A 20,206-nucleotide genomic window follows, 5' to 3' on the forward strand; every position below is an offset into this window, starting at 1 on the left:
CTACCACGCTATTGATGCTGGGTCCTCACTGGGACTCCTCTTGGATATCCTGCTCTTGCCCTGTGTTTCAGAGATCCTGCAGCGTTGTGTCTGTGGGTCAGGCCACTTTACAGTGATCTGTACACTCCAGCAGATCATACATAAATGGGGTGGATGTTGGGGTGGGCCAACTCATAACCCTGGTTCTGGGTCTGGGCAGCTGCGGGATTGGTCACCCCACCAGTTCTCCCCTGTCCTCACCACCAGGGGGAGCTCTCCAGCACTGCCCCGGGCTAATTCAGCCTTGCAGCTATGAGCGAGGGGTGGGGCCAGAAACTGGGAGTTTTCAACAGTGGTGCTAAAAGGCCTGACCTGGAAGGTCAAATTAAATAGAGAAGAGATGAAGACCCAGGAAAGCCCAGCTTGAAGTTTCCCTAGCTGACTGTGAAGTCTTCCCAGGCCCGCAGGCTCCCGGGACTCAGAGGTAAACAGTCCAGAGTTCCAGTTCTTGCCGTCACCAGCTGGGTGGCTTGCTTCACTTCCCTGGGCTGACACACATTTCATGGGGTGTTGGTGAGGGTTACATGAGGTGGGAATGAAAAGCTCTGTTTCCACACATTCTGTTCAGGCTTTGCAGGTAGACGAGCCAAGACTCACCCAGAAAGAGGGAGCTGGTAGAAAATCGCTTTCACACGAAGCCAGGCCTGTATGAAGAAGACAGGTCAGGCTGTTAGAAGTGGAGGTAAGATATGAGCTTGGATGAAAGTGTCTCATTTACCTGAAGGAGGAATAGGTGTGCTGGGACTCTAGGGAGCTAAGCTAGCGAAGAAGAGGAAAGGCTGGCTGTGGAGAAGGGGCCAGGTGCTTGTACGCATTGTGGCCTTGGGTCCTCAAGGGTATGTGGGAACTTTCTCCCTGTGGAAGCATCCAGCAACTATAGGAAGATCAACAGAACCAAATTACCCCCGTTTTCCATTCAAAGAAACAATGAAGGTAAACAATGACCCTTCTGTTAGTTATTAATTTATCGTCTTTCAGCCCTGACTCGACCCTTTGACTGCTCCGAGGTCATTCATTGACAGAACTCCTACCCTTTCTCCTCCACAATGAGTATGATCTGCAGCTTCACCAGTAGAGGGCGCTAAAGAGACACCGCAGGAAGAAGGGGGCTTCTCCCCTGGTTTTCCTCCCAGCGCACATGTAGCCATGCCCTGGGCCATCAAGATGCTTACAGTGTAGAGTCCTTCTGCAACCCCAGAGCCCAGGACTGGACTCGGGGACCTCTTGCCTTCACCCTTGTGACGTAAGTTTCACACCTACAAAGGAGTCCCACCTCCTGATCACTTTCCACCATCAGCTGGCTGACACTCCAGGACTTTTTTCTCACAACCCTCCCAGTGTGAACGCGGCACACCAGGCCTAGGTAAACAACCTTAGCCTCAGCCTGCCTGTACCTGTTGGGTTCCTCTTCCCTTCTTGCATGGCACCTATGAACACACTCCTGCCAGACAGCCCAGGGTCCCCAACTTCTAGCTATTGTGCCTCAAGCTTTCCCCAACAATGTCACAAACCCAGCCTTAAGGGGAGCCCCTATTTCAGGGTCGTTTTTCCTTTGATAGTCTGCCTCATACAAGGTGCCTTTCAGAGGCATCATTACATATCAAGCCTGTTTCTGGCCAAGCCTCAGATCTAACCAAACATACACAAGGAGAGGGACATGTTAAACGACACCATCAGATGCAGTCACAAGATCAAGGCTTGAGGGCGCTCCATAGAAAAGCCACCAGAATTCTCCAGGGAAAGGGAAAAGCTCTCTCTCTCTGTCTCTGTCTCTCTCTGTCTCTCTGTCTCTCATACATTTATATCTGTATGTCTAGGGCTTATTATCCAATTAGAATTAAGGACTTCATTTGAACAGCGATTCCAACAAATAGTTAAAAATATTTGAAACAAATGAAATATAACGGTCTGGATATTTGATAATATTAATTATTTTTTAAAAATATAAGAGATAATGAAGGAAATACGAGTGCTAGATATTTGTTGACATTATGAGAATTCTCTTTATGTTTATGTATGATAATAATAGTGATGCATGGGAATTTTCTTCAAAATATTAGTTGTATGAAGTAAAAGTGGAGGGGAACATATCGTCCAGGACTAAGTAATACTGAAGCTAAGTGGTGAATACACATGTTCATTAAGACAATTTTTCTTTTCATTTGAGGTTAAGTCTGTTTGTAACCCAGGCTGGCTTGACACTCACGTGGCCCAATCCACCTCAGCCTTCTGAATATTAGGAGTTTATAGGTATATACAACCAATCTCAGTTTCATTAAAAATAAACAAACAAACAAAAAAACACTACCAGCTGATAAGAGAAAGGACAACTTCACTGGAAAAGAAGCAGAGTGAAAATAAACAATTAGTGAAGGAAGTGTACATGCCCCCAAACATGTGAAGGCATCGATTAAAAAACTGAATGTCCATAGAAACACGGTCATTGTCATTGGGACCATCACACTGACAATTTGACACAATTTTTCAAGGTGTAGAGCAGACATTGTTGTAAACCCAATTGTTTTGATTCCAGATATGTGTCTTGGAGAAATTGTCAAATGTGTCAGCCAACGTATGTGTTTATTGAAGCAATTTTTATAACAACAGAACACTAGAAGCAAAGTGACTGACCACCAGCGGAGAAGTGGCTAAGAAAAAGAAGTGAATAAAACACGTGGAGTCCACACAGGGTCCTGAGCAACGATCAAAAGGGAAGATTATGTGGGCCGATGTGGCAAAGCCTCAGAATGTCATTCGACAGAAAAGCATGTCACAGAGTGAGGGACTGCATTTGATCTCGATTTTGTAAAAAAAAAAAAAAAAAACTAATTAATTGATTAAATAAATAAATAAATAAATAAAGGAAAAGAAAAAAAGAAAGCTAAGTTAGCAAACTAGGATAAACCTCCCTAAAATGAGACATGTATAGGTACTTACATATGTATATTGATTTATTTACATATGTGTGTATATGTATATATGTGTGTGTGCATGTATATATACACACACATGTATACTATGTAAGTGCTTTGCTGCTCCTTTCATAAAACTATATTCATATTGCTTGTGAATAAGGAGCAGCCAGGGCAAGCTCCTGCCGCCGGGATGGACTGAGAAGCTGTTGACTGAGTTTTCCAAACCTGCGGTCACGGGGGAGCTGATGAAAAGCCGTTCCCAGCATGCAGTGGAGTACAAAGGCGGCAGCCTTCGCTCATCCTCAGAGGGTGGGTCGGTGCCAGGACCTGCCCCACCTGACTCCAGCCCTGTTCGTACACAGGGGACACTCCAAGTTTTAAGAGACAGGAAACTCAGCCTTTTCGTTATTCCGAAAGGTCTCTTCAAGTGTGCCTTGCCGTGGGGCTTTGTGAGTCATTTTAGATCCCAGGGGCTAATTTTTAAGGTTCCGAAGAGCGAAGGTTGCTGCCCATAGCGCTCAGAATATTTGATGTTTTCAAGGAGTCTCTAGCTCAGTACAAAGGACAGAGGGTCAGCTCCTTTTCCATTGCTGTGGCAGGGCACGCGACGACTCCAGAGGAGATAGTTGATGTTGATTAATAGTTGAAGAGATTTCAGTCCATTGCGACAGGGGAGGCACAGGCAGCTTTTCATGTGACAAGTCGTCAGGAAGCAGAGCTCTGGGCTGGAGCCACAAGAGCAGGTCTAAAAGTTCAAAGTTCTGCCTCTAGTGGCCTACTTAGACCAGCATCTCCTCAAGACTGTACAGCCTTCCAAATAGCTCCACAAACTAGGGAATCGAGCGCTTAAAACATGAGACTAGGAATGACATTTAGATTCAAGCCAAAACAGGCCGAAGTGAATGCCCAGGAAAACAATTAAGGTTAGCTCTCCGGCAGACCTGCCTTTGCAGCCAGGTACAAATGACTGGCAACTGGTGACAAGCCACCACATCCAGGATCGAGACTATGAGTTACCCCAGGCTTTGGGCTTGGTGGGACAGCACATTATTTTTCCCCCTGGGCCTTCCCTGTTTTACATCAGGTAATCATTTCAACCGTGGCCACAGCGCTGAAGGACCCTGCTAAATTTGGCCTCATTCCTGCCTTGGCAGACTGCCACACATGGCCAGGGTGATGGAGGAGTGTTTTTACAAGTGTCAAGCCCCAGGAACATTGTCTTCATCCTGTCTGATAAAGCCCAGAGTCCAGTCAAGCATCAGGGAAAAAACACGGGTCTTAGTTCCATCCCAAGTCGAGCAGTTGTGGGCGTGGCCTCGGCACCAAAAGCTTTTGCAAATGCCAGCTTCATAGTTGTGATTTCCCAGCTCTTGTGTTGGAGAAACCATTTGCGGAGAAAAGCACTTTTCAGATTGAGGAGCTGTTTTTCAGATCCCCCGCGCCACCCCACCCCACCCCCCACCCCCAAGCAGAGCAGGGAAGAAGAGCAAGGTGCAAGAGGCCGGAAGCCAGACACCAAGAAGGAGCTGATGGCGCCTCCCTCAGGGACAGCAAGGCTGACCGTGGCCTCCTGCTGCTGTGCTGGTGGCCTGGGGGGCTGAAGTTGAGGTCAGGGACAGGAGTGCTCTGATGGACGGGGAGGGTGGGAGAGAGAATGTGGCACACTGAGTTTTTCCTCCCTATGCATCCAATTATTGTGATTCTTATGGCCATGACTAGTGAGTCAAACGCGAAAGAGGAGCACGCGTGAGATGAGATTTCTTTGGAAAGAAACTCAGGAAGCTAGCTTATTTGGGGTATTATCAATAAACAAGAGCAAGTAAACTTGACAGAATTTTAAAAATAGGGCGTGAACTAGATGTGTTTCCTCGGCAATAAGTTTAAGGCAGAAAAATTATTTTTTTTAAAAAATCAACTATATTTGATTCAATTCAGATTCAATTTTTTGGTTTGGTTTTCTGTTTGTTGTTGTTGTTGTTTTGAGGCAGGGTTTTACTGTTGTGGTAGTTTGAATAAGAATGGTCCTCACAGATTCATAAATTGAATGTTTGGTCATCAGGGAGTGACATGGGCCACTGTTGAGTAGGTGTAGCTTTGTTGGAGGAAGTGTGTCACTGGGGGTGGGCTTTGAGGTCTCAGATGGTCAAGCCAGGCCCGGTGCCCAGGCCCAGTGTCTCTCCCTGCTGCCTGCTGATCCAGCTCCTTCTCCAGCACCATATCTGCCTGCCTGCAGCCCTGCTTCCAGCCATGATGACAATGGACTAAACCTCTGAGTTTAAACTAAGCCAGCCCCAAACAAGTGCTTCCCTTCATTACAGTAGCTGTGGTCATGGGTGTCTTCTCACAGCCACAGAATTTTGACTAGGACAACTATGTAGCCCAGGCTGGCCTTGAACTCACAGTAGCCCTCTGCCCTCAGCCTCCCCAGTGCTGAGATTACAAGGCATGTGCCACTGTATCTGGCTGCAGCTTGAACATTCAGCATCGTGTTTTGCTTCCTTGATATGAGGAGAACATGATATAAATGTTTTCTTTAATAAGTAATAGATTCCCTTTTAATGCTTTCGTTTTACTTTATTTTGCTTACACTCAGGAAAGGAAATTATAAAGTAGGACAAATGGAACACACTAAAAATTACCAACATTAAAAAGTATTTAATACAATTAAGCAACAACAGAGTCATTGATGGCTCCCTCTGTCCTCAGCACCCCTGTTTTCAGAGGAGCTGAGGCAGGTGAGGCCCCTTTGAATAAGGACCAGACGGTACCACATAGAAACACACAGCTCCTTTTGGAAGTTCAGATCAATGCGTGGGATTCAGGACTTAGCAAAACACCATGCGGAGAAGGAGGGCTGGACTTGAGGAGAGGCGACGGAAGGCAACAGGCAGGCCGCTGGACCGCAACATTGACCTGGCTCAGGAAGAAAACAGACATGTGCCAGCCTTCAAGGAATCCTCTGCCAGCTGGGGTTCCGCTCCAAGCACCAGTTCTCATCAGTAATTCCCCACGCCCAGACCTGAGACTCGGTACAGCACAGTTCCCGGAATTCCGTACCAGACTTGGTGGATGATTTTTTAACTGAGTTGAGAAAGGACTACAAGCTTCTCATCTGCTGCCCGCCGCCTTTGAGCACCGAGGCCACGGTTTCCATTTGCCTTAAAATGGCTCAACATTTTTGCTGCATTACCAAGGCCTCTTTAATTTATCACTTTGTTTTAAAGAACTGCACCGTCCCAAAAATAGCACAAAATTACTCACTCTGTTGGAGGGCACTGCAGCCTTACATAAGACACGTAATCTTCCACTGATTGAGCCAGACTGAGCCCAGGCCTAGCCTTCTGAATTCTAGCAGGGGCCAATGGAAATGGCTTGGTTTTTTTTCAAGCAAACTGTAAGTTTTGTTTTTGTTTTGAAACAGGTAGTCTAGGCTAGCCTTGAACTCAATAAGTAGCCAAGGATGACCTACTTCTGACCCTTCTGACCCTACCTCCCCAGTGCTGGGATTACAGGCCTCTGTCAGCACACCCAGCTGTTTGGTTTCTGTGGTTCTCTTTTGTTTTTGTTTTGTTTTGTTTTAACCACCAGGGCCACCAAGGAATGTCTGACCAGCCAGGGAGAATCTGTGTTGCTGAGTTCTGCGTTCCTCCTTGTCTTCTTCATGCTGCCTGTAACAGAATAGAGAGAGCTGCCTTCCTAAGCCTACTTACTCCCTGTTTTCCTCGAAGTCATAGGAAGAATCTAGAAATTCGTTGTTGTCTTTTAAATATTGAGTTTCATATTAAATTTCATGTTTTAAGTATATAAAGAAGTTAGTTTGAGATTTCACTGAGGATCACAAGACAATTTAGAAAGTGAGTTTGGGTTTTTGTTTTGTTTTATTGTTTGTTTTTGTTTTGAGAGATGCAAATCAAGTCTGTCTTTGGGAAGCTTTGCTGGGACTGTCTGTTATTTGATTGTCCTCTCCGAGCTCCCTTGGCCTTCCACTGCATCTGTGAGCATTGTCAGCCTCGTGGTGGTCTGCCCTGAAAATCATCATAATGGATATATAAGGGGATCAGGCAGAGAAATGCCCGGTCTTATTAAATTTCAGTATTCCAACCGGCTTTTGTGTTTCTCATTACCTCTCCAGCCTCTTTGTGAGAGGAAGAAGTCTCCGTGTCTCATAAGAAATGCATCCCTTCCCCCAAGGCCTGGGGTCAGTCATTACCGAAGCCTTCAATGTTTTCTACTGTTGTTGACTTTTTAAAAAATTCTATTTTAGAGGAGACCTTTGGGAGATTCCTGCAATGAAATTCTGCTAAGGGGGAAAGTCTAGCAGTTAGTGGCATTATTAAATGCCCCCAATTATACCACAGAATCTGCCATTCACAGCCCTTGTCCCTTGGGAGTTCAGAGAGTTCTGGATGTTTTACTTTATTAACCCTCACATTCCATGTGATGAGGAGGGGAACAGGCAGCCTTAAATCAGGCCTTCTTAGACAGTTTTCATTCACAATCCTTTCCACCTGGGAAAATGTTAAGCGACCCTGAATACACAAGTACCTAAAATAGGTATACAAATCAAACATGCAATGATGATAAACAATAGCTTTATTTTAAAACAATTCATATATATATATATATATAACTTTACCTTTCATTAGAGATTAAAGCAAATTTACATACTAATGAGATGAATGCGCTTGTTTATTTTTACACAGAAAATTAAATCTTAGCTGAACATTTATTTGATGCTACAGGACACAGAGCATCTCCAACATTTTCCAGAGTTGATTAATATTTTGATTTCATAATCACTAATTCAAAGAATGCCACTACACATAAATACATAGTACAAAATTACAGAAGCATGTTTGGGGCTGTTTCCATTTCAGAAATTGTTGGGAATTCTCTCCTAATCCCAAGCCAAAATCCATTTAGCAATCTTTTAAATGAAATTCTAGTCATCAACACAAACAACAATTTTAAAAATCAGGCATTCTAACAAAATGCAATCCAAAGATGTGCTAATTTGATACTTAAACGCTGAGAAATGATGGCAGAAAGCACTAAAAGCCTTTGTTTCCTGTAATTAAACCATTGTTTCCAGACAACTTTGTATCTATAATAAAAAGACCATAATTCATAGCACACAGTAGCCTCGAATCCCAGTTGATAAATTCCAGGCAGGACTGCATGCTGTCACAGTATGAACAGCGCAAAGTGTGAACGCTGTGTGTCCCCAACCAACGGAAGCTGCAGGGAAGGAAGGCCCACCCTTGGGTACCGAGTGCTACAGAAGCCCCTGCACTTCATGACATGTTTCATCTCCAGTTTATTTTTGGCCCCTGGCCGTTCAGAAAAATGTTGGTAATGTTTTACGACCCCTACACTCAATTGTGCAGTTCCATAGGGATCGAACCCACGGGAGCCACAGTTCAAGGAGCTGGGTCTAAATGATGCGCCTGCATGGCTGCAGTGGTGCCATGTTGACCATTCCCACCCCCACCCCACCCCAGTTCTCATCCAGGGATCTTCCAACTAAATAGAAAGGTGGAGTCTTTACAGGGTTAGAGGGAACCTGGTAGCTGGACAGTGGACCACGTAATCTGCTGTGAGGAGGAAAAGGCATGAGAACAAGCAAGTGATTTGGGAGCTTGTAGATGAGCATTTGGCTCCGTGCACACCTTGCTCCCAAGCACATTCCCCTCCCTTCTGCTGACAGCTCTCTCTGGCAGCCTTCACTGTAAAGACCTGATCTGCCTATCACCCTGGTCTCATCTTCCTGAAGCTGCCAAGAAGAATCTGGGTCAGTGGGAGTTGACATTTGTAGGCGTGGTCAGAGCAGGATGTGAGCAATGATGACTGCTGCTCCTCAGCTTGTGGCTCCAGTGACCATGGATACTCTTAACAGGAGTCACAATGGCAGCGCTGTCTCTAGGCAAAGAACAAGCCCGAACCATTTCCTTCTTCCCTTTCGACGTCCATATTCCTTCGGAAAAGTGAGGACCCTTCACACACACGCACACACACGCACACACACACACACACACACACACACACAGAGAGAGAGAGAGAGAGAGAGAGAGAGAGAGAGAGAGAGAGAGAGAGAGAGAGAGAGAGAAGCATGTGCTAATTGGGGGAGCTTCTCCCAGGCCCTAATTAGGCCCCCATCTCCCTTTGTTCAATCTACTCTAGAGAAAAAATTCACTGAATCATTCAAGGCTTTTGCACATCTCCTAGGGGTATTTGTCCTTGAAAGAAGCAAAGAATGAAACTAATGTTTTGTGTGGGAAATTTGCAAGTCAGGCGTGGGAGGTATTGCAATCGCCACAGATCTCTCCCCTCGGGATAACTGCTGGCCCCACTGAAACGCAGCAGAGAGAAAGTGCTAGCAGGAGCTGGAGGAGTCCTGGATTTATGGAGGTCTCACCAGTGATGGGACTTGAAGACTTTTCCTCCATGGTTGTCAGTATGTGTCACTGTAGGAGGATGTGAGGAAGAACCCACCACCCCTCTGCCTCCTGCTTCCTCACTGCTGGAGTCACCCACACTGTACAGTAGCCTCATAAGCCAGAGAGGGGTTCTGTGGCTCACAGCCCCGTCCCCCCAAGTCTCCCTCTGGTTGAGTCTGGGAGCAGCAATGTGGCGGGTGGGTAACACTAGCGAGCACTCTTCTTTCCTGAAATGTAACAGCCACCCTTTTCTCCAGCACCAGTCAGCTGACCTCCAAGATCATCTAGCTCCTGGATTGCAAAGGCCAGCCTCAGGCCTGGGGTCTGAATGACTGGCTGCTTCAAACAGACTTTCCAGATCCTTCCGTGATTTTGCCTCTCTTCCTCAGGACTGCAGCTGGAGGTAGAACCAGACTAGCTGTATCAGAGCCACCTGGCTGAAAGCGCTCAGGCAAGTGTCAGGTGAAAACCCCAGAAAACAAGCAGGCTGCTACCAGGACCAGAGCAGCCCCCAGAAATGTGACCAAAAGGAGGCACTGGCCACCGATGGTGTCACGTGTTATTTTAATCTTCCTGAAATGCTCTTCGTCTGTACAGCTCGTCCTTTGCTCTGATGTTTTTCATTATCCACACAGACTGAGAGGGAAGGAGATGGAAGGCACTGGAGGGCATGCAGCTCAGGCTGCGGGGTGTGTCACCAGACCTGTTGGGTGTAGACCATGAAGGCAGGTGCTGAGGATCCACCGTGAGTCCCTTCTCATCCCTGCAGGGGGAGGAATAGAGAAAGATAACCAATACATTGCAGGATGTAGAAGGTTCCATAGAACTGTGGAGGAGGAGTCCTTGACCTACCATAATGATGGGATGGGGAACTTGGGGAGATAAAAAGTGAGGTTCCCCAGCAGAAGGTAGAGGAAGAACATTCCCAACAGATGGAGATCGTGTGTGTGTGTGTGTGTGTGTGTGTGTGTGTGTGCGCGCGTGTGCATGTGCGTTGGACAGGAAGATGAGACGTAGGAAAAAGACAGTGGCATGAGGAACAGAGATGGCATCCACTAACATTTCTGTTCCCTTCCCCTTAACTTATATTCCTTCAGCGGAAAAAGAGGAAGTACATTTAGGGATAGCTTTAACAGCTTAAAAATATAAAATATTGTCGGAGTACTATTTCTAATAGCAACAATGCAGCCAGAAGACAGCCTCCAAATGGCATGAATATCCATCTACAGGGAAATGGTTGACTATGCAGCATTTGTGTGTATTAGGGAATATGATATAGTCCCTGAAAAAGAGAGAAGGAGCTCTATGTGTAAACTCTGCAAAATGTCTGAGAAACATTAACTAGAAGAACGAGATCTCCAGGCGTGGTGGCTCATGCCTGCAATACCAGTACTTAGAAAGCTGAGGCAGGAGGATCACCATGAGTTCCAGGCCAGCCTGAGCATTAGAGGGAGACCGTGTCTCAAAGGTCAAAATGAAATAGAAAAAAGAAAGCTAGCAAGTTATACGTGTTCCTAGTTGTATAAAGAAATCGGAACATTTTACTGACTGACAAGGAAATGTATTTTTACTTTGTATTTAAGACACTAACTTGTGTAGCCCAGACCTCAAATTCTCAGCCCTCTGCCTCAGCCTCCCAGATGTTGGATAAGTGTGTGGCACCATTTCAGTCCACAGGGTCTTCTTGTTTTATTTATTTCACTTCTGTGCTGATTATATCTTTACTTGAACTAATGTCATTTGGTCAGTTTTTTAAGTGAAAGGGGAACGTAACCGAAAAGAAATACCTGGCTCTCCAAGCCACGGGTGTGGCTCGTGCCTGTAATCTAGCATGAGGCAGAGGCCAGAGAGGAGCTGCCCGTTCAAGGCTAGCTGGCATACATACATTTCAAGTTCTAGACCAGCCAGAGCTTCATAGTGAGAGCCTGTCTCAAACGAAAACCAAACAAGAGAGGAGGGAAGGGGAGGGAGGAAGAGGAGCTGGGTGTGTGCATGTGGAGGAACGGGGGCGTGTGAGGAGCCTCTGGGCACTCTCCTAATCTAGAAGATAAAAGAACCCGATGAGACAGGAAGGATAAGAAATGAGGACATGGTGAAGCAGGCATTTAGGAGCTATTTCTCCCAATGTCTCTGCTGTTGTTCTGTGCCTGTGTCCTTCACTGGTTCAGGGTTACCATCCTCTGCAATCTTTCCTTCGCGTCCACTCAGCCTCCTGGAAGAGCAGAAACTCCCGGGACAGACGCCTCCCACATGCGGACAATTGTCCATAGCGGGAGGGTGCACCCTGGACAGCGATAAGCATTTCCCGGGCAACCAGGCCCCCTTGGGGACAGGACTTCTTCAGTCCCCGTTGTGGGATCTGCTGCTGTCCCACTCTACAAAGCAGCATTTGCCTCCTCTGTTCTGAGAGCCAATAGAGACCCAGAGATGTGTCTCATCTGTGCACATGGACACCTCTGTGGCCATCCTGGAAGGAGAAACATTTTATAAAGAGAACCACTTGGATCCTTCCCTTTCCCTGTCAAATTAATGAAATAATGATCCCCAAGGAATTGGAATTTCCTCAGAAATCTCATGCTAGGAGAAAGGAAAAGCTGAAGCCTGGGGCCAGGCAGAGAAGCATCTCTCAAGAGGATATTGCACACAAACCTGACAATTAGTCAGATCATTTTGCAAAACAGTAGAACAGGCGAGGCCAGGTCAGTGATGACCAGGCTCCTCCTCCAGCAGGACTGCTTACTTATGCATACTTCTTGCCTTGGGAATGTCAATCTCAGGTCAGATGCCTGAAGATGGACTGAGGGTGAGGTCACCAGAACTCCTCATGGCTGCGTTAAATAAACCTTTCCCTGCTTTTCATTCTGACTTGTCCCTTGATGCTCTGGGGATGTGTGATCAAGCCCAACTTGTGAGTCTGCCAGAACCCAGGCCTACACCTAAAAGCTGTAGCAACGCAACCACCCGTCCCGCACCAACAGGGAGGCAGACTGATAATAATTTACTCAGCAGACTGACCCTTGCAAACTTACCAAAGTATATCGGAAACGTGGGCATCTGAGTGTATCAAAACCATGTTTAAAAAACCAGATCCCAAACCCATCAAACACACCAGACTAACAAGGGTCCAATACCCTCATCTGACACCTACAAAGAGCAGCTAACACTGTGATGGTGGAAGTTCCACCCACTTTCCATCTGAGCATCCCAGAGAATTCCTGGCTGTTCTGAGACTTCAGCTTAGCCTGCTCCCCACGGCATGACACATACCACTTGAATTACTGTCTATTCATCCGTGGTCAATTCACCCATCTCTGAACACAGTCCTGTTGCCCTGACTCTCTAAGACTCTTCTGGATCCACCACTCAGCTCTGCATGCCTCTAGCAGCTCTCTGTACAAGCTTATTAATATGCTATCTATGCCTCTAGCAGCTCTCTATCCGAGCTTATTGATATGTTATCTAGACACTTACAGTGACTCTGTAGCAGCTCTCCACTTCTGCCTCCAGTAGGCCTCTTTGAATTTTGCTGCCTCCTCAACCTTCTTTGAAAAAATAAAAATTCTCATTTATATGTGTGTGTGTATGTGTGTGTGTGTGTGTGTGTGTGTGTGTGTGTGTGTGTGTGCATATGTCTGTGTGGGTGTATACCACTTCTGTGTGGGAACCCGTGGAGGCCAGAATGTGTCAGATCCCCTGGAACTGGGGTTATAGGTGGATGTGAGCCACCTGACATGGGTGCTGAGAACTGAACTCAGGTCCTCTGCAAGAGCAGCCAGTGCTCTTAACCACTGAGCCATCTCTCCAGCTTCCTCTGTAATCCTTTTGTTGATATTCTGTAACCTATTTCTCCCTCACCTCTCTCTCTCTCTCTCTCTCTCTCTCTCTCTCTCTCTCTCTCTCTCTCTCTCACACACACACACACACACACACACACACACACACACAACCATATGAAGTACAAGTGTAATGTGTATTGTGAATATATTACTGTATGAAATGAAATAACTTAGTATTACCTTTAAGTTCAGGATAAAAACAAACAAAAAAAACCATGATTGCCAATGTTCAGCTATTAAGCCAAAGCAGGAGTACTTGGTAAATTACAGCCAATAAAGTAGCTTGTGAATGTATGGTTATTCAATAAATTCTGACATTTTGGGAAGACATAAATGTGTCTGCCTGTTTCTGTCACAGCTCTCACAACACTGAGACATCCTCATGTCCAAATTTGTCTAAATCCCAGCTTTGCCACTGTATATGACTTAGAGGTTTAGAGGGCGCACAGCTGGTTGGATAGGGGCAGGAGGATTCATCATCATCTTCACTTACCACTGTGTGACATCTAGACGCTTTTCTTTTCTCAGCAAATCTTAGGTTTTGCACATAAGGCCTCATGAATGGGAGGCAAGTATTTTATTTCTGAGCTTAGTCCTCAGCCCTCTCTCAGTTTATTTTGAGACAAGGTCTCATTGATTTGTCCCAGGGGCCTTGAGCCTCCTGCCTGGGATTACAGGCCAACACCATCAAGCCTGGTTTAGCTAATTTCTATTTTGGATGTGGCACAGAGTATATTGTCAGTGACTATGACTTAGTCACTGACAGAATCACAGAAAGTTAGCATAATATTACAGTTGTCTGAGATCTCAAAATATCTGCCTTTGCCACTACTGTAGAATTATGCACCACAATTAATAAATGGGACCCCATGAAACTGAGAGGCTTCTGTAAGGCAAAGGACATCATCATTAGGACAAAGCTGCTGCCTACAGAATGGGAAAAGATTTTTTCCAAGTACACATCACATAGAGGGATAATATCTAAAATATATAAAGAACTCAAAAAAACTAGATATCAAGAAAACAAATAACCCAATTATAAAATGGGGTACAAATATAAACAGAGAATTATCAAAAGAGGAACTCAAATGGCTGAGAAACACCTAAAGAAATGTGCAACATTGCTAACCATCAGGGAAATGCAAAGCAAACTATCTTTAGATTTCATCTTACACCTGTCAGAACGGATGAGATTAACAAAGCAAGTGACAGCTCATACTGACAAGGATGTGGAGCAAGGGGAACACTCATCCATTGCTGGTGGGAATGTAAACCTGTACTATGGAAATCAGTGTGACGGTTCCTCAGGAAGATGGCAATCTATCTACCAAAATCCAGTTGTACCACTCTTGGCCATATACCCAAAGGTCATTTCATCCTACCACAGAGACTCTTGCTCACCCATGTTCACTGCTGTTCTATTCATGATAGCCAGAAACTGAAAAAAATAGAGTATTATTCAGCTGTTGAAATTATGAAATTCTCAGGTAAATGGACAGAACTAGAGAAAAAAATCACCCTGATTAAGGTATCTCAGATCCAGAAAGACAAAAAGGGTATGTATTCACTTGTATGTGGATATTAGCTGTGAAGTCAATGATAACCAAGCTGCAATCCATAGAACCACAGAGGGTAGATCATAAAGTAGACTATGAGGACCACATAGAATAGGGGGAGCAGATAGACCTCATTAGGAAAAGGAAATAGAATAGATAGATATGGATGGAAAAGAAGGATGGAATGGGAGTAATAAGTGGGGCGGGGGAGAAAAGAGGGAAGTAAGGGAGGGAATACGAGCAGAGAAAGCTAAAATTAAGGGCCATTTGAGGGGTGATATGGAAACCTAATACAGTAGACGCTTCCTAAACTATAGACATATATGAAGGCAATCTAAATGAAATTGCCAAATAATGGGGGAAACAGAGCCCCAACCAGGCAACTCTTGAAGGCAACGAAATGAAGCTTCAAGTACCAGGATTGAATTGCATCTAATTGATCTGTTGACTAAAGGGGTCCATGGGAATCCCAATGCAACACAGGTTGTTGCTAAGACTATGGGTTGCTCTTCACAAACTGAAAGCAAGGCCCCATTGGTGGAGACATCACCTACACAACTCACTGAACATGGAGGAGTCGAGCTGATGCCCACATAGAGCCTTCACCCCTTTGTTCTAGCATCTTTGGTTCAGCAAAGTACTCTGCCTGCTACCAAAGGAGAAACAAACACCAACCCAGTTACATACCTGTTGATCTACAATGGTGTCCTGCCTGCAAGATATGCTAGGGCAATGGTGGCACAAGGGCTATGGGAGTAACCAACCAATATCTGATCTGACTGAAGGCCCGCTCCATGAGATGGAACCCATACCTGACACTGCTTGGGTGGCCAAGAACCTGATGCCAGACAGCCCAGGGACTTGGAGTAAAACCAAATGATACTGGTCTAAAAACAAACAAACAAAAAATGTAGCAAAAAAATGACTCCTAATGATATTCTACTATACCCATAGGTCAGTGCCTTGCTCAGCCATCATCAGAGACACTTCCTCCTGAAGGAGAAGGGAACAAACATAGAGACCCACAGCCAGATGTGCAGAGTGAGAGACCTTGGAACACTCAGTCCTAAATGGAATGTCTCCCTCAAATCCCTCCCCTCAAGGAACCCCATAGAAGAGGAGACGAAAAGTGTGTAAGAGCCAGAGGGGATGGAGGACACCAAGCAAACAAGGCCCTCTTATATTATTAACACACACATGAATTCACAGAGACTGGGGCAGCATGCACAAGGTCTATATGGGTCTGTATCAGATGGAGTCTAAGCGCTGACAGAAGTGGACTCATGCCTCTATCCTTAACCCAGAAGGAATCTCCAATTGATAACCACTTACAAATAAAAATTTAGTTTCCTCCAAGGGGGTCTCACTGGGGAAACAAACTCCTCTTAGGGGTGCTGATGCAGGAGTAGATGGCCAACAGAAGATAAACTCCTCTTAGGGGTGCTGATGCAGGAGTAGACAGCCAACAGAAGACAAACTTTACAGCATCTTCGGAGGTTCCTAGCTTTCTTATCCCATAATGTCATGCCAGGACTCTTCCATTTTTAAAATTTTTATCTTTTTTATATTTATATTTTATTTTATCTATATTTTCTTCCTTTCTTTTTACTTTACAGGTCCTTTGTGCCTATATTATGACTTCCAATTTAGTGTTTTTATGGGATTCCTGAGCGTTTGAATGAGTGGGTCTCTGCTTCTTGTGTTTTCTCTTTTTTTTTTTTTTTCATTCTGAATGTTCGTTTTGTCCAAATTTGATATATTTTATTTTTTTATTCTCCCATAGGAACCCGTTTGTTTTTTTTTTCTTTCTTTCTTTTCTTCTTCTTCTTCTTCTCCTTCTCCTTCTCCTTCTCCTTCTCCTTCTCCTTCTTCTTCTTCTTCTTCTTCTTCAGGGGAGGCAGTTCAAGACAGGGTTTCTCTGTGTAACAGCCCAGCTGTCCTTGAACACACTTTGTAAACCAGGTTGGCCTCAAGAGTGCTGGGATTAAAGGCCACCACTCCCTGGCTGCTCATTTGTTTTCTAATGAGAGATAGAAAAAGAGTGGATCAGCCAGGCGGTGGTGGCGCACGCCTTTAATCCCAGCACTCGGGAGGCAGAGCCAGGCGGATCTCTGTGAGTTCGAGGCCAGCCTGGGCTACCAAGTGAGTTCCAGGAAAGGCGCAAAGCTACACAGAGAAACCCTGTCTCGAAAAACCAAAAAAAAAAAAAAAAAAAGAAAAGAAAAGAAAAAAGAAAAAAGAAAAAAAAAAAGAGTGGATCAGAATGGAAGGGGAGGTGGGGAGTGTATTAGGTCTCAAACCTGGAACAGACTCAGGTGCCTACTAACTATCAAAGCTGATGCTGGCCACCAGGTTCTTCCAGCTCTGGTCAGTCCCCTCCCTACCTGTGACAGGGTCCTCCTGGCTGCCATACCCCACCCCTTACCCTGAACTCTCTAGCCTAAGGACTGGGCTGCCCCTCCCCCAGCTGCTCTTCCCTATATGACCCAGCCATTTTGACTATGCCAGCCCTTTTTACCCCTTCTGATCTCTTGGCCCGGGCTGCCTATCTTGGTCAGCAGCTCCTCTCTTGCTTTGCTTCCCCTCTGTGGCCTCATATGGCCTGGCTCAGTCTGGCCATGTCCACTCTGGACCCTTCCAGATGCCTTTAGCTGTATTCTCCCACATATCTACAACAAACCTTCTCTTCTACCACACCTAGGAGCAGTCATGACCTCCTTTTCATTTGTTTTGTATTTGGTTTTTTTGTTTTTTTGTTTTGTTTTCATGCTGGGATGAGTAGAGGGAGAGAAAACTGTAATCAGGATATATTTTGTTAGGGAAAAAAACCCTTATTTTCAATAAAAGGAAAATAAATAAATAGAAAACATCCATGCGCATTTTTTAAAAAGATAATCATTATCACTAATATATTTCAATAAGTATACTCTAATATACTCAGATTATATTCTGATGTATTTTTTTTAATTGCCTTATTTAGAGACCAGGTATAGAAACTTCACCAGACTGCTAAAGGGACCCATGCCTGACTGACTCCAATTAGAGCTAAACTCTGGGTGGTGGTACATGCCTTTAAGTCCAGGAAGGCAGAGAGGTCCCTGTGAGTTTGAGGTCAGCCTGGTCTACAATAGTGAATTCTAGGCCAGCCAAGGTTACACAGTGAGACAAGAAAGATGGGGGGGGAGGAAGAGAGGACGGACAAACCTACCTCCAGATGGGGTTAGAAGTCAAGAGTGTGTAATCCTAGCTTGGCAAGGCTGAGGCAGTACAATTCCAAACTTGAAGCCATTTGGGGCTACTGAATGAGAACCCGGCCTGCTAGCAAACAAAAAGAATGTAAATGGGGTAAAGTGGGGTTCACCAGAGTTCCTCAAGGCCCGCGGTGTCACTGTCTCTTTATTTACACATTCCTGAGGCTGGGCCTCCAGCTCCCTGAACAGTCCTAACCAAACAGGCTGAGGAGCACACCACATCTGTGTAAACACCGTCCTGCCCGAGTGTCAGGTTGCCGGTCTGCGCAGTTGGTTGAAGTTAATGGCGTCGGCAAGGTCAGATACCCTGCGTAGCCAACGGCACACAAGCTGGCGGCTTTGGAGTTACAATCTGGCCTTTCTGACTCGGCTGCTACCTTGCTTTCTGTTTCAGTTAAGTGCGGCCAGCAAATGTTGTGAAAAGAAGAGCATAAATTGGGACCCTCTAAGCGGCTAGTTTAAGTTTCTTGGTGGGTGTTAGGGCGTCACTTAAGTGCTCCGCAGCGAGGTCAGGAGATAAGGCTTCTTCTAGAAAAGGTCAGGCTAAGACAGAGCACAGCAGTTTTCACCTGCATCTGACACATTCACCAAAGTGCTGGGAGGGGCAGGCTTCTGAGCCACCTCCAGTCGCGAGGAGGGCAAAGACACTGTGACTGCCTGCCGATCTGTGCTAGGGGAGAGGGGACATGAGCATGCCCTATAATTACCGGGAGTCCAGCCCCAACGGGTGCCGACAGCTACCTTTAGTAGACCCAGATAAAAATGCATTCCTGAACATTCCTTCCACATGCCGTGTGTGCTGAATAGGAAAGGAAACCTCAGTCCCTCTCCTTAGGTTAACCAAGAAAAAGAAATAATCAAATCTTTTAAAAACTGATAACAACGAGCACAAAGTGTAGCATAACATTCGGTAAGACTGTCTGGGATGCAGAAAATATTACATCACAGGTGTCGAAAACGAACTTATTCAAAATAACTAATTTGATCAAAGACTGCGGGATCCACATGCTGCGGGCTTTGACCTCATGACTGCTGCTCAGCAACACTTCTCCCGGCAGTGCCTACTGACTTGGTTCCTTTGAAGATGATTTCAGGGAGTGTGTGTTGGGGGAGGGGTAAGCATGCCCCGAGGCGGCTTACTGATCCTTCTGCCTCTCACAGAGCTGTTTCTGAAGCATTCATTCTCTTTCTGGCTGACCAGGGAAGACTAGCTTTTCATCAGTCCTTTTTTTTTGAAGGAGGTAACTGCGGGTCTAACTGACCTCAGAGTGTGATCAGTCCTTAGCTCTTTCCAGTACAACAGGTTGCTGCTCAGCATTCTGCATGTCTATGTCCTAAAGAGAGTGCGTCTTTTTAAAAGAACAAGAAAATAAACCAATATTCCTTTAAAATTAAAAGGCAGCTCCTGTACCTGTCCACGGCTCACCAGGGGCCAGGACAGAAGTAGCAGCTCTGGCTTTCTGACCTTCCACGTGTTTCCACAGAAATGAAAGAAACTGCTCGGCCGCTTGCACTTTGTCCTCAAGTCTAAACAAGTTCACCTAACACGCTCCTCAGCTAAAAGGACGTACTTGTTTGGGTGCTTTAAGAGGTGGTCTCACTCTGCAGTCTACAGTGGCCCCAATTCATAATCCAGCCTTAGCCAGCCTTCCAAGTTCACCTCACCAGACATCCTCGTTAGAATGTTTCCTTTTCTTCTTGTTTTTGGTTTGAGACATTTTGAAACAAGTGAGTCTTCTGACGTATTAAATATTGACTGATTGGGAAGGGAGATTATTTGATACAAGTTAAAACATACAAGAAAAGAAGCGGGATAGATTTGGGAGACTATCTAAAACTAAACAACTAAGATGACAGCGTATTTGACAAACTCACACTTCCTGATGGTCTTGTTACAAATGCACTTGGAAGCCTGGCCCCACCTGTTGTACCAGATGGTTGTCTCACTCCATTCCCTCTTAACAGCACTGTGGTCCTGGTAAGGCTCTGGCTCCAGAAGCAGAATCTAGTCAATGTGTGTGACGCTGACTTACTTAAGAAAGGCAGGTTCATTTTGACTCACAGCTCAGGGTACAGTCCATATGACAGGACATGATAAGGGTATTCATATTCTATATTGCAAGAACTCATTTTACACTCTTCTGCGGGAAGGGATCTATGCATACACACTGT

The 20,206-nt window shown here is 45.4% G+C and overlaps 2 long non-coding RNA genes across 3 annotated transcripts in view; one reads left to right on the forward strand and one right to left on the reverse strand.

The window, feature by feature from the left end:
- The first annotated feature begins 315 nt into the window (after nt 1-315).
- LOC121830146 (uncharacterized) lies at nt 316-7,059 on the forward strand. Of its 2 annotated transcripts, XR_006073116.2 has the most exons (4): nt 316-463; nt 608-721; nt 1,018-1,282; nt 2,573-7,059. It is a non-coding gene; the product is annotated as an uncharacterized LOC121830146 (long non-coding RNA). The 2 variants fall into 2 exon arrangements; XR_013052066.1 differs by lacking the exons at nt 608-721; nt 1,018-1,282.
- A 563-nt stretch (nt 7,060-7,622) lies between these two features.
- LOC121830147 (uncharacterized) overlaps nt 7,623-20,206 on the reverse strand; it is a 63,935-nt gene continuing 51,351 nt past the window's right edge. Inside the window, exon 2 of the long non-coding RNA XR_013052065.1 lies at nt 7,623-10,154. This is a non-coding gene — a long non-coding RNA (uncharacterized LOC121830147). The remainder of the gene's footprint in view (nt 10,155-20,206) is intronic.

This window comes from Peromyscus maniculatus, chromosome 6 (assembly GCF_049852395.1).
Source record: "Peromyscus maniculatus bairdii isolate BWxNUB_F1_BW_parent chromosome 6, HU_Pman_BW_mat_3.1, whole genome shotgun sequence".
Classification (NCBI taxonomy): Eukaryota; Metazoa; Chordata; class Mammalia; order Rodentia; family Cricetidae; genus Peromyscus; species Peromyscus maniculatus.